Raw genomic sequence first — 13,542 nt, 5'->3', positions numbered from 1 at the left:
CTTTTAATGTTAGACCACTATCTTTTTTTTTTTTTTTTTTTTTTTGCGGTACGCGGGCCTCTCACTGCTGTGGCCTCTCCCGTTGCGGAGCACAGGCTCCAGACGCGCAGGCTCAGCGGCCATGGCTCACGGGCCCAGCCGCTCCACGGCATGTGGGATCTTCCCGGACCGGGGCACAAACCCATGTCCCCTGCATCGGCTGGCGGACTCTCAACCACTGTGCCACCAGGGAAGCCCGACCACTATCTATTTTAAATACCACAAAGATTAAATTAATTGATTACAACGGCAATCAAAACCACCAAACTGAAGAAAAAGTAAGCACTATGGGGAAAAAAATCAGATTCTATGATATTTTGAATACAGCAGACAGTCTGCCATCTTCCTCCCCCATTTGTTAACCTAATTTGTTAAACGCAATGACAAGTGCAAAAAACTTATTGAGAGCTGTTCACTGGAATTTACGAGCAGTGGCAAGAACAAATATTCTCAGATTACTGTGGTTTTCTCAACATGAGATAACAGTCACTGTTGCAAGAGAGTATACACTGTATGACCAGACTCAGATGCACAGTAGGCACTTAAATATTTGTGTAGTAATCTGCAAAGCAAGAGGAGGAACACAGAATTTTCAGGCTTGAAGAGATTTTAGAAATAATAAAACTCGACCCCTTCATTTTGCTGAGAAGACCAAGGCTCAGCGAGTTTAATTCAACTGCCCAAGATGAAATGAAAAGTCAAGTCCCACTTTTAATATTCATTAACTGGTAATTTCTTAAAGCTTGTTCATTAGATTAAAATCCGATTAACTTACCTTTGAGATTGGCAAGAGTCATCTTGACACACAACTTTTTAGGAGCCGTTGTTCAGTGGTAGAAAAGAAGTTAACTAAACAGGATTGACATTTATACAGGGAAGCCTCTGGGCATAAAGTCTTCCCCTGATAATGTGAATGTGTATGGGTGAGAGAAAGGAGTTACTCATTTGAACCTTATCAAGGGAGCTTCTAACTTGGATAAAGTAAGCTGAGACCTGCTTAATCATCACAATACACTGATAAAAAGGAGAGTCAGAGGGTCTGAGTCTATTTATCTGTCCTTCCGCATTGTCGTGGAGAGGGGATGCTTTGATGCTGGTCAGAGATATCCCCAAAGTGAAGAAGTCAATTCATCAAACTACCACTTAACCACTACTTGACAGAATCCCTATCAAGAACATTTTACACTGCATTCTGGGTTTTATTTGCTAAGAGGACCTAAGAAGCGGTACTGAGCACCTTCAAATGACTGGTCCAGCTCACCCTGCCAACTCCCTCCCTGCTTATCGAGACTGACCTAATACATTTCATCACCCTTTTTTTTTCCTCTCATAAAAGCAAGCATCAGACTTTAAGTTTGATGAATGGCCCAGGAACATCCCCAATATCTTGTGTTCCAAGTCTGTTCTAAATTTTTAAAATCTGGTTCTAAACTTTTGCCTGTTTTACCATTGCCCATTTCCCCATGGCTTCTTCAATATTCAACCTTTGGATCCCTGCTTTTGGCTTCTTCCTCTAACAACTGAACTTCCACTCAACTAGCTTACTGGTTTCCCTGGCTTAAGTTGCCTTTCTGATATCAGCTTCTTATGTTGTCTTAGATGAAGGCTCTATTCTCCCACCTGGGCAGAGATCCCACTGTAACCCCTTGCTGTTGTCTGACAGGCCCAACTTCAGTTCCCCAGCAGAGGTCATAGGCAAGGGGCAGGGCTGGATTCCAATATCTACGGTAAATTGAAAAACTGGCAATCCATTTAATAAATTAATCTCTTAACATAAATCAATCTCTTAACATTTTATATATCAGGGCATCTCAGAGGCTTAACTAGTGATGACACCTGCTGACCTCACCTAACCTGTGTTTTATTTATTTTTTATTGCCATAGCAAAAAGCCCCCTGCATTTCCTTCCCATCCTAAACTATTTTCCGAGCCCACCTAAGAGGAGTAAACAAAGAGGAGTTTCTAGGGTCTGAGCCCTTTTGGATGGACTGTGAAACTCTCTGCTTAATGGCCCGTCAAACTCTTCTGTGATGTGACAAGAGAGTGGAAAGGGCTCTTTTGGTTCAGGAGCTTAGAAGAGAAGGGAGTAGCATCCAGATGTTACTGTCAGGGAGAGCGTATGGTAGAGGCAAGGGAAAAAAGGGGTCTTCATCCTGACTCTGATCTGAGCATAGTTCTTATGCCTAGGAAGTGCCAGCGCTGGGGACCAGGAAAATGACTGCCTGGAGGGGCACTGGGTAAGTTCCTAGAAACAGTGGCAAGCCTACGGTGCTCGTGCCCTTACTGTGACCAGGACAGGTCACTCCCCGGGACTGCCTGTCCCACTGCCACAGTGGAAGTCTCACTTGCGTGTGCCCCCAGGTCCTTACTCACTATTCACCTGGTCACCACATGAGGACACACCGCAGCAATAAGCCAGAATACTTGTAAGCTCCAAGGAACCACTGGACCCCTAAGCGGGTGAGGGAACAGACAAGGTCCTGGACTTGAGTGAAGAACTAGGGTGAATCAGTATGCCCTAAATTAGGGTTAAAAGGGACTAAACCGTGCATGCTGTTACATTTGGTCAGAGATCTCAGTTTTTGTTTGTTTGGGTTTTTTTGCGGTACGCGGGCCTCTCACTGTTGTGGCCTCTCCCGTTGCGGAGCACAGGCTCCAGACGTGCAGGCTCAGCGGCCATGGCTCACGGGCCCAGCCGCTCCGCGGCATGTGGGATCTTCCCGGACCGGGGCACGAACCCGTGTCCCCTGCATCGGCAGGCGGACTCTCAACCACTGCGCCACCAGGGAAGCCCAGAGATCTCAGTTTTTAAGAGCCTCATCACTCTTACATGAACAGGTAAAATCAGGTTTCACGTTTGGCAGGATGATCCCCAAATCCTGGAACTTCTGAGGAAGGTAAAGACACATCTTACTACTTTTACCATTTCTTAACTGCAATAGTAAGAAACAGAGAAAAGGACCAGACTTATGAAGGATTAGGGAGCACCCAAGGATAAGGGCTTGACTGTCCTCCTGGTTATGTTGGTGAGTAACAGAAAACAGAACTATGCCTCAGAGAGCATGTCAAAGCGGCCAAATGGAATTCACCTAGAGGCTTCAGTCTCACCAATGGCTTTGTCATCTCCCTCTCTGCTCCCTTCAATACACGGGTCTACTTTTAACTGGTACTAATGTCCTGCCAATCAGTCTATGCCCCTACAGAGCTGGGACTCATCATCCTCTTTACATATAATACTTCTAACTCTGACATCCACTGCACGGGTCATGGAGCACCTGCACCATGGGCATGGACCCCTGCCTACTTATTCTGGGGGTGGAGCTTGGGAGTCTCACCTAACCCTGATGAACTTACACACTTTAAGCACACACAGCAATGCCTTCTTTCCCTTCACTGTCCTGAAACGGTTACAGGCGGAGCCATTCTACTGTAGACCAGATTCAAAGTCTGATCATTTTGAACCTTAGCGATGGGAAGTGCTACTTCTCCGCAGCTGATTCTGTAAATTTGGTCAGGCGGCAAAGAAACAGCGCTGGGGACTCTCATGCATTATTACATTTGCTTGTATACATGTGTATTTATTGGGAATGAGAAGAGCAGGCATTCTGACTGAGTCTGTATCAGGCCTATCTTCCATTTGTTAACTTGGCTAGGCTATAACACACCTTGCAGGAGGAATTCAAAAGGTCTGTTGGGATGGGGGTATAGTCAGCTGGGCTAAGGTCACCCATAGAAAGGTTAGGGGCAATTCTTGCAAGCTGAAAGGATCCGTACAAATGATCTCCTTTCACCTATATTACACAAAGCTCCCTGCTCTTTATGTGGATTTTCCAGCAATGGCAACAAAAACAAAATAACCAAACAGCTCCTGTATGCTGTAAGCCACTTCTTTTCTATTGAATTTCAAGTAGGTAATTTGATTTCATTTCAGTACTTGTCCAGCTCCCTTTTAGTCACCAAGATCAAAGGAGACATTCTTACAGACTGACAGTAGGTGCACTTTATAAACTGTAAACATACCAAGTTAAAATAACCTAGTAGGAAAACAACTAATTTCTAGCATGACAACAGATTTATTCTAGCAGGTAGAGATCTCTTTGTACTCCTGAACCTGTCGAGTTTTTCAGAAGAACTCATAAGGCAAACAGAGTGAAAAGCTATTTCCAGATGATTCATACACAGACTCAGTACTTCTGCTCACTTGCTCCAGGACCCTCACCATCCAGCATATATACACCAGTGTCTCCTGGGTGGACACAAAGCCCATAATAGAAAAGACGGCTTAAAAGTGGCTTGTACTAATGCTGGCTTGAGCTCCAGGCCCCATGCTTGTCTTCACCACCTATTTTGTGCCACTGCAGGCAGCAGAGGGGAAAGCTTGGACTTGGGCTCTGGAGTCAGATTGACCTGGCCCTGCTTCAGAAAACTGTGTGATCTTGGGCACATTACTTAACCCTCTCTAAACTTCATATTTATCACCTCTTAAGGGGGAATAATAACAGTACCCACTTTGTAGAGTTGTTGTGAGGGTAACAGAGATCGTTAAAGGACATTGATTTTAATTAACCCGTAGCACAATAAATGTTAGCTATCACAATAAAAAATATGTAAATATTATTATTATTTCAGAATTCTTAAGGAAGCAAAAGAGAGGAGAGAGGGGAAGAAGTGGGAGAAAAAAATGCCTTTGAAGTTTCATTAGAATCAAGGGAAAGTGGGACGGAGAAAGAAAGAAGAATGTTTGTCTCAGGTTATGAGTCCATGAATCCAAATCTTTCCATGATTATTGCAAAGGCTTGGGAATTACAAGAGTTGTAAGAGTCTGCGTTCGTGAAGTCACTGTGATTATAACAAAACAGCACTAGAATCTACCACCTAACAGAAGTGCTAAGTCATGAGTACACTTTGGTCAAGATAGGACATGCAACTTTCTATTACCCCTAAGAATTGCCTTTGTAATTGCTGGGCAGGTCTAAGATGTTATAGTATTCCAGAGAAGCAGTCCCCAAAGGAGAGCAGCACACCCAAGGAGGTACAGGATGATCCACTGGGGTGGAGGGAGAAAATATCAGAACTTCTATTTTTGTTGACTTTTTTAAAATTAATTTTTATTGGAGTATAGTTGCTTTACAATGTTGTGTTAGTTTCTACTGTACAGCAAAGTGAATCAGCTATATGTATGTGTGTGTGTGTGTGTGTGTGTGTGTATGTGTATATATATATATATATATATATATATATATATATATATATCCCCTCTTTTCTGGATTGTTGACTTTTTAACCCATCCTTTAAACATTTCTAACTTTTGTTTATATGTTAGAAACCATATACTAAAATACTTGCTTGTAATTTATAAATATATTTATAATATAGTATATTTATAAACATACAAATATTAGAGGCTCACGATCAAACCTTTGGAGAATCACGACCAAACATTTGGAGAAGGCTAGTTCAGTGCACTAGGCATATTTCAAATACTCAGCATGGGTGCACACACACACAAAGCTATCACCTCTTCCCTGTCCTCTGTAAGAGTTGGCCATTGTAACCAGAAAAATGGCCGTGGTTGTCAGTCCAAAGGGAAAGGTGCTTTGGCAAATAAGAAGGATCTATTACTCCCTTAAACTCTCCCATGATTTGGGCAATAATTGACTCTTACATGCTCCAGCTCCCTGGTGGCCATGCTAACAACCTATCCTGGCCTTTCCATGTTGCTTCGAATCTAGCTAAGCATGACTTGACCACCACCCACCTTGCTCTCTAGAAAGTTTTAAAACCAGTCTTCCAATTCTGCAAAAATTATAAAACTGACCTAAACAAATAACTATTGGAGTTGCTGCCAGGGCCAAGGATTATGCGACCTCACTATCACAACAAAGGTCTTTTGATGTCCCTTTCTTGGTTATACTCTTGGTGTCCAATAAATACATAGCAATGGAAGGAAGAGGGCCTGTCTGTGAGATCTTGACTCATGCCAGGGTCATCACTAGCTTTATAGCAAATATCTATTGAATTAAATGCTTTAACTCTCCTATTGCTCAAATAACAGGTTGAGACTGTTACTTTTGCTTTCAATAAGTCTTAGAGGAAAAGTCAACCCACACGATTCAGAGGGGAAGAACAAAGTCGATACAGCAAACAATATACAGGGAAGGAATACTGTATTACCTTCCCTGCATCCCTCCCCTGCTCCTTGGGGTAACAGCATCACAGCTGAACTTTTCTCCTCTCATGCATGTCTTTCTGAAGTGTCAGTGAAGGTGCCCCACCCAGGATGCATATGACCCAAGAAAAGTCAGATTCTTGTTGGAAATTTTGAATGGACAACTCAAGTGCAAAAAAGTGGTGGGAGCTGAGTTATTGACATGGAGGCACCCTGAAGAGTCTGCACATAGGTCCTTGCTGACTTGAGCCTGAAGGATGCTAAGGTTCCCAGCCATCTGTGGGAGACGGCAAAAATGGCCACAGATTCTTCCTTTCTCTATCCATGCTCTTGGGCAGTCCCCCACACCCCCGCCACATTGACTGTGACCTAGGGCATGTGATTACATTGACTCTGAGCTACAGCATGTGATTTGCTTTAGTCACGATCAAATACACCACTAGCAGAAACTTGAAAAGTGCTTGCATGCTGCGGCTTGCCCTCTTTTGCTCTACTTGGAACCCCGAGACCATCATTCAAACAAGCCTACAGGGAGATGAGTGACCACATGGAGAAGTAAGGCGCCCTAGCCAACCAGGCAGCTGATCACAGACGCACGAGTGAACGCCTAAGGAGATCAGCTCAGCCTAGTATAGACGGGGAATCGCTCAAGCGTGCCCAGATTGCTGATTTGCAGCATCTTGAGCTAATAAACAAAGGGTTGTTTAGGGGGGCCACTAGTTTTCAGGGTGGTTTGTAACACAGTAAAAGCTGATACACCAACTTCCTGAAGCTTGAGTGCTCAGCTTTTCTTCTGATTCTGTAAACAACTATATCCTTAAAATAAATTCCTGTCACTTAAAGGTAGTACAGTTGGCTTCTGTTCCTTGCAATCCAAGCTCCTTAGCAACCAGGCAGAAGACCTTCCAAACTCGTCTGGCTATTGAGCAAAAATATTTCCATTTTATTGCTCCTCTTTACCCTCCCTTGCTCTTTTCACAAGGAAATAGAACAGTATTCTTCTTGCTTATATAATACAAGACACTTACTTCAAACTCTGTAAGTTTGAAAGGAAGGAATTTTAAGACTCTCATCCCTATAATTGTCATCTTTGGCCCAGGTCACCCTAGGCATAAACAGGTAGGAAGTGGATAGGCCCTGAGTGCATTGTCAAGTGGTCAAGAGTACGGACTCCAGCTTCAGGCTGGCTCATATCCTGGCTACTCCTTCTCACTCTGTGACCTTGGGCAAGTTACTTAATGCAGGCTTCAGTTCCCTCAACTCTAAAATGGAGATAATAATAGTACTTACCTCTTAAGTTGTGGTGAGGACTGAGTTAATGTATTTAACGTTTGCATAGCAAATATTATATAAATATTTAATAGTGTTATTATCACAATTATTCCTTAGAGTCCAGGTACCCTTGGGGAAGATTCTGCAAAGAGACATTTGGCATTGTGGGAACTTTGATGAAGCCACAGAACAGAAGGTTTTATTTCTAGTCCTGGCTCTGCCGAACACCCCCTGTGGTCTTGGGTAAGTCTCTCTGTGGCATTTCCCCATTTAACATGGGATAATCATAATCCCCGTTCTAGTTTGGAAGCAGATATGAAATAACACATGTAAGCATGCTTCTGAACATTCAGAAGTGCTCAACCACTGTTTGGTAAGGCCTGTGATTACTTTTCACATAGTGAGGTAGTTTTAGCTTCCAAGTGAGTCCTACAATTCTTCACACTGTCTGAGTGGGTCTGAGGTGGGCAGTTATTGCATTTTAGAGATAGAAGACCATAAAAATGCAGAAAGCAGTCTTGGAATAAAGACTTCTTTACAAAGACATTAAACCAAAACTAGTGTGTTGAGAGGCTTGGTTACATATCAGATCGAAGAGGCCATGGCCTTTTCAAAAGTCTCCCAGAAACTGTTAAGTGTTTCTAAGAAGGGAAATGAAATCAAGTAACTAGAGAACAGAGGAAAGCAGAAGGACAAGAACACTTTCATACCTTTATACATCCTGCACTGACAGATGTCCTTTAATTGACTTGCTTCCCAACTGTCCCAGGGACCAAGGTTGAGTGTTCTTTGCCTCAGCTGGGGACAACTCAAGGTTTAAGGCCCACAGAATGTAATGTACTCCCATGTGAGTTCATTTTAAGACAAACCATTTTCATGAATGTTCCAGTCACCAAGTTCTAAAGTAAATAAATTTTGTTTCTATAATACAAAGAAAGTAAAACTTTTTGATAATTTTAAGAAAGAAGTTGTATTTTAGAAAACTTGGATGGTGCAGAAACACAGACAATTAAAAGCACCTGAATCTTGCTGCCACCTGAGATGACTGATGTCACCATCATAGTGTGCTTCCTTCAAGCTCTCTCACTCTGCACATAACACATTCACGAACACACACCTCTCTACAAAGTAGGGATTATTCTGCATATGCAGTTTTAGGGCCTAGGTGTTTTGGCTTAATGTTCTCAGATGAGAATTTTCATGGGACACCATTCAAAACAAGTAAGTGCTGGTAATTGTTGGCAGGATCTGACGGAGCTGTTAGTATGAGCATTATGTTTGCTAAAAGAGTTTGGACTGCAGAGCATGAAAATATATTAATTCCAGTTCATATATTCAATGTCTAGCCGCCTCAGGGGGGATATGCAGAAATTCCATATTAGGGGGGATATGCAGTAAAGTAATAAGAAAGTATGACACCGGATGAAGGAGGATCAATGCTGATGATTTGTTTCATGAAGTAAATTTGACTCCTGTTGACATTTAAAGTCAGGGACTGCAGTAGACAGGGAAGAGGTAATGGGATTAGGACTTCTATCTCCAAACCTAAAGCTTCTTGCCCCACTGTGACACACAGAGATGTTGACAAACATGCTGCCTTCCATTCTGTAAAAACAGTAACCTTTGTGTCCTCACTGAGGGCCTTTCCTGGGGGTCATAATGAATCTCCTCTGCAGCTGGACACACAGCCGGCTGCTCAGTACACGTGGTTACTTGTTGCCTCTTCTTCTTTGCATATATGACAGAAGTCAAGTGAAGGACATAAAGCCAGAAGCATCAGCCCACCTCTAAGCCAGAACCTCAGTTACATCATAGGGTGGGGCGCACAACCTAAAACACGGAGGTTTGCTGCCTCAAAGACTTTTTAAAAGTATGCCATATAGCATAGGAATTGCCATCCTATCTTTAAGAGCAGACTGTGGTAAATACACTAGTCAGCATGGATTTAAAAAAGGTTGTTAGCAAATAAAGAATAAATAGTCCCAAAAATATTTAAAGAGGAAGAATGTACTCTAAATCCTTAAGATTTCTGATTAAGATTAAGAGGGGTTAGGAGTGTGTATGAGGAGATAGGTACAAACTGTCTTTAGAATCAGGGCAAAACTGAGTCAGGGAAAGAGATCTTTATGGTGTTAGTTTTTCTTCAAAGCATTTAATTTGGGATTGGATTATCTAACCCTACAGAGCCCATAGGGACTTTTGGAGTGTGTCTGGAGTACTCTGGTGATTTCAGGAGTAGACTTTGGGTTTTAGGGCAGGAGAGGTTGCTGGAAGGAGAGAGGATAATAGCTCACCATGGCCACCACCTCCAAGACAACAGCAGTGGCAAAGCTGACACTCACCAGTCATGTATCACATGTCATGTATCACCTGTCAGGTGCTCTGCCTAGGCCTGTACCAAAACCATCTCATTTGATCCTGGAGACACCTACATGAGGTAGCTCCTACCATTATCCCTATTCTATTGATGGGGACACAGGCATAGAGGTTAGATGACTAAATCAATGTCACAGACAAGCAAGTGGTGGCGTTAGGATCTAAACCCTGGAGGTTCGAATTCACAACCCTCAGCTTGACCCCTCCCGTATACTGCAGCTCAGTGTCTTTAGAACTATCTAATCTTGAACAAGTAACCCAATTTCTGTCTCAGTTTCCTCGCTTTTAAAGAGGATAATAATAATCTAGTCTATCTACCACAGTACGGTTGTGAGGATCAAATGAGACACGTGAATGCATGCGATTGCCATTTGTAGAATATGGCATGCTCTACAGTTTAAATTATTTTTATTATTACTGATGAAAGGAAGAGAAAGAGAGTACTGATTTCTTCATTTTGAGGGTTTGGGTTTTTTATTTTGGCTTAGTATAAAAGTTTTAATTTTAACAATCAACATAAGGCAATGAAAATAACTGATATGCACTAGTAGGTACATTAAGTATTGATAAAAAGCAGAAAACACTCCCTGTATCAGGAACCTGTGATTAAGAAAGAAAAAAAAAAAAAAACAGTGATTATTTTGACAGGACAGTGACTTAGAATAGCTCCTTGTGGGGCTTGATAGCTCTGGTGATAAATCTCTAACTGCTGGCGGACAAGTGACACTTCCCTTTCTGGAAATGGAAATGAACTCTCAAGGATTTGTGACTCTCCAGATAATGACTTCCTGCTCCACAAAAACAAAGCCCAGCCGCTGAAATAACAACCTATCTCTGGTCCCTATTCAACATCCTAGGGCTGCCATTCTTAGTCTGGTCTGAAGGAGGCTTCTCCAGCTCCAGGCCTCTAAAGCCTCACTATTCCAGAGATAGACAAAAATGCCAGAATTTAAAAGCCAAGGTTAGAAAGAGTTACCTCTGGGCAAAGTCACGCTGCACTCAGACTTGATCTGTTGGAAGTCATTCAACTCCCAAGCAGGCCTGGAGTCCCTGGTCCATACCTCTATCACAGCACACACAGGCAGGATCCCTTTGTGTTTATTTTCCAAATATGGCCAGTAAGTTCCTAGAGAAGAGAAGCTACATAAAAGCCTTTTGAACTGAATTACACTAGGGACTTCATCTAGGAGCCCAATGTTGGGACAGAGGGAAAAATGAGCCTCTCCTGAAATTAAATGATAAAAGGATCAACAAAGAAGAGTTTAGTCATCCACCATTAAATGGTGTGTGAATGTGCTGCTCTCAGAGATTTAGGAAACACCTAAAACCAATCAAAGGTGACTTGGATATAATTTCAGAAAGATTTGATAGGAGTGAGTCTAAAGTCTACTATTCATAATCTAATTACATAGAAGTTTAAAAACTTTTTTTTAAACACAAATAATCCATGTCCATTGAAGAAAATTTACAAAATACAGAAAAGTGAAAAAAATAATAAAAAGCACCCAAAGTTCCACGTTTACCACCAAAATATGAGACATCTGTGCTGTTATGAAGGTTGATGAAGGAGAAAATGAAAATAACAGCCAGGAGTGTTCAAAAGTTAACTGTCATGTGACACTAAACCATGTATAGTACTGGGATCTGGTGGTCACTTTCATATACATGCCTGGACTTCTGTCCTCTTAGGCAACCCCTCTTCACCTCTCAGGAATATTATGAAAGTTATCCATACATGCACAGAATAGTGTTGTACAAGAATATACTGTGACACCATCTCAAAAAATTAAGAAAAGGTATCTAGTAAAATTTAATACCCATTAGTAATAAAAACTTTCAGCATACTAGGAATGGAAGAGAACTCTTCAGTCTGATAAAGGGCATGTATCGCAAAAAGCTCAGCTAACATCATAATGGTGAAATATTGAATGCTTTCATCCAAGCTCACCACTCTATTCCATATTGTACTAGAGTCCTTAGGCATCGCAACAAGGTAATGAAAGGGAATAAAAGAAGCTATATGAATGGCCATATAACACATGAAAAGGTGCTCAACATCATTAGGTACCAGGGAAGGGGAGATGAAGCTACAATGAGATACTACACATCCACTAGAATGGCTTAGAAAGTGTGATAACAGAACACCACTACAGTGATAAACATAAGTGAATTAGTTACACATGCAGCAGCATAATGAATCATTAAACCACCATCTGAATCTTAAGAGTCCTATCACACCGTCACTCACCTTGGTTTCATTCATTCATTTAATCTCATACCAACACTATAAAGTAGATACTGTTATCCCTCTTTTAATAATGAAAAAGATTCATAGAGGAAAAGTAATCTCCAAGATTATATTAGTTCATTCAATATTTACTGAGCACATACCGTTTGCCGACAGGCAGTGGAGCATGTGCTGAGGATATAATGTTAGCAAAACTAGACCCAGTCCTTCCTCTACACAATACTGCCAGGTAATATGATGGGCCTGTCATGAAAAAAAAAATAAGACCATCACTACCTTTAAGTTCAGAGTCCAGCTGTACACCAGAATCTAACACAACATCAACTATACTTTAATTAGAAAAAAAAATTTTTTTAAAGAAGTTCAGAATCTAGCAGAAGAAACTGGCAGGTAACAATTTACCGTGCAGTAAAAGCAATTACAAATTAACACAAAGTGTTCTTACAGGTATATGCAAAGTGCTGTGTGTACTCAAAAAGAGAAATGACTGATAATTTTGCAGAGTTGATTGAAGCCAACCTGGCAAACATTTGAGCTGGTAATGTAACAACAGACAGAATGCCTTCAGGCACTGAGGTAGAGTGGAAGGACTTGATTTGTAACTAAATACACCTGGCTAAGATGCCTGCTCAGGATTTACATTTGTGAAATGTGAATACCCAACAACTTGAAGGGGTGTTGTGAGAACTGGAAATAATACCTGTAAAGATCCAAGCACATGCAGAAGACACTCAATTCACAGTAGCTTTTAGTTTTGGAACAAATCACTGGTGACAGTCATCTTGCTAATATACATCCCCTGCTGTAAATTTGTGTCAATCCCAGAAAGTCTCACCTCTCAATACAAGAATATGATTCACTTTCTGAGGCCGAAAAGCTTAAGACTATATCTTAAACCCATGGCAATCTGCTGGCTTTTGACCTTTCTCCTCATCTGAACATGACCTGAGCCCCAATATATGAGACAGTGGGTAAAGTAGAGTTGGCTGTCTCAGTTAGACTGGCTCATGGAAGGTTAGAGGCTGGGACCCAGAAACATTCGGACCAGTGGGAGTAGCAGCCACTCTGCCTCTTTGCACAAAACCGCTCAGAACATGCACTTTATCAGCTGTCTCCTCTGTGCCCAGCTCACAGCAACGCTCACTTTAATCTGCATCAGATACCCATATCGGTCTACAAATTTCCAGAACAGGGGTTAGCAATAAGTATTAAATTAATCTGAGAGAGACAGCCCAGTAAGGGAAGGACCAAAATGGCAGAACTTTTTCGATACACAGAGGCTCTTCCCGTGGTGCCTGCATTTTAATATAGATAATGCAATAGGCCCGGTACCCTTCCTGGTGGCACAGTGCACAGGTTAGTGCGGCTGAACACTGAGGCATTTTCAAAACAAGAGCTCAGAAGTTGTTTGCAAGGCTGACCAGCTCTTTATTGACAT

General features: G+C 41.9%; 1 protein-coding gene across 8 annotated transcripts in view; it reads right to left on the bottom strand.

The window, feature by feature from the left end:
• STON2 (stonin 2) overlaps positions 1-13,542 on the bottom strand; it is a 152,146-nt gene that overhangs the window by 24,634 nt on the left and 113,970 nt on the right. The window lies entirely within an intron of this gene.

This window comes from Stenella coeruleoalba, assembly GCF_951394435.1.
Source record: "Stenella coeruleoalba genome assembly, chromosome: 2".
Lineage (NCBI taxonomy): Eukaryota > Metazoa > Chordata > Mammalia > Artiodactyla > Delphinidae > Stenella > Stenella coeruleoalba.
This window is presented reverse-complemented; position numbering and strand designations above follow the sequence as displayed.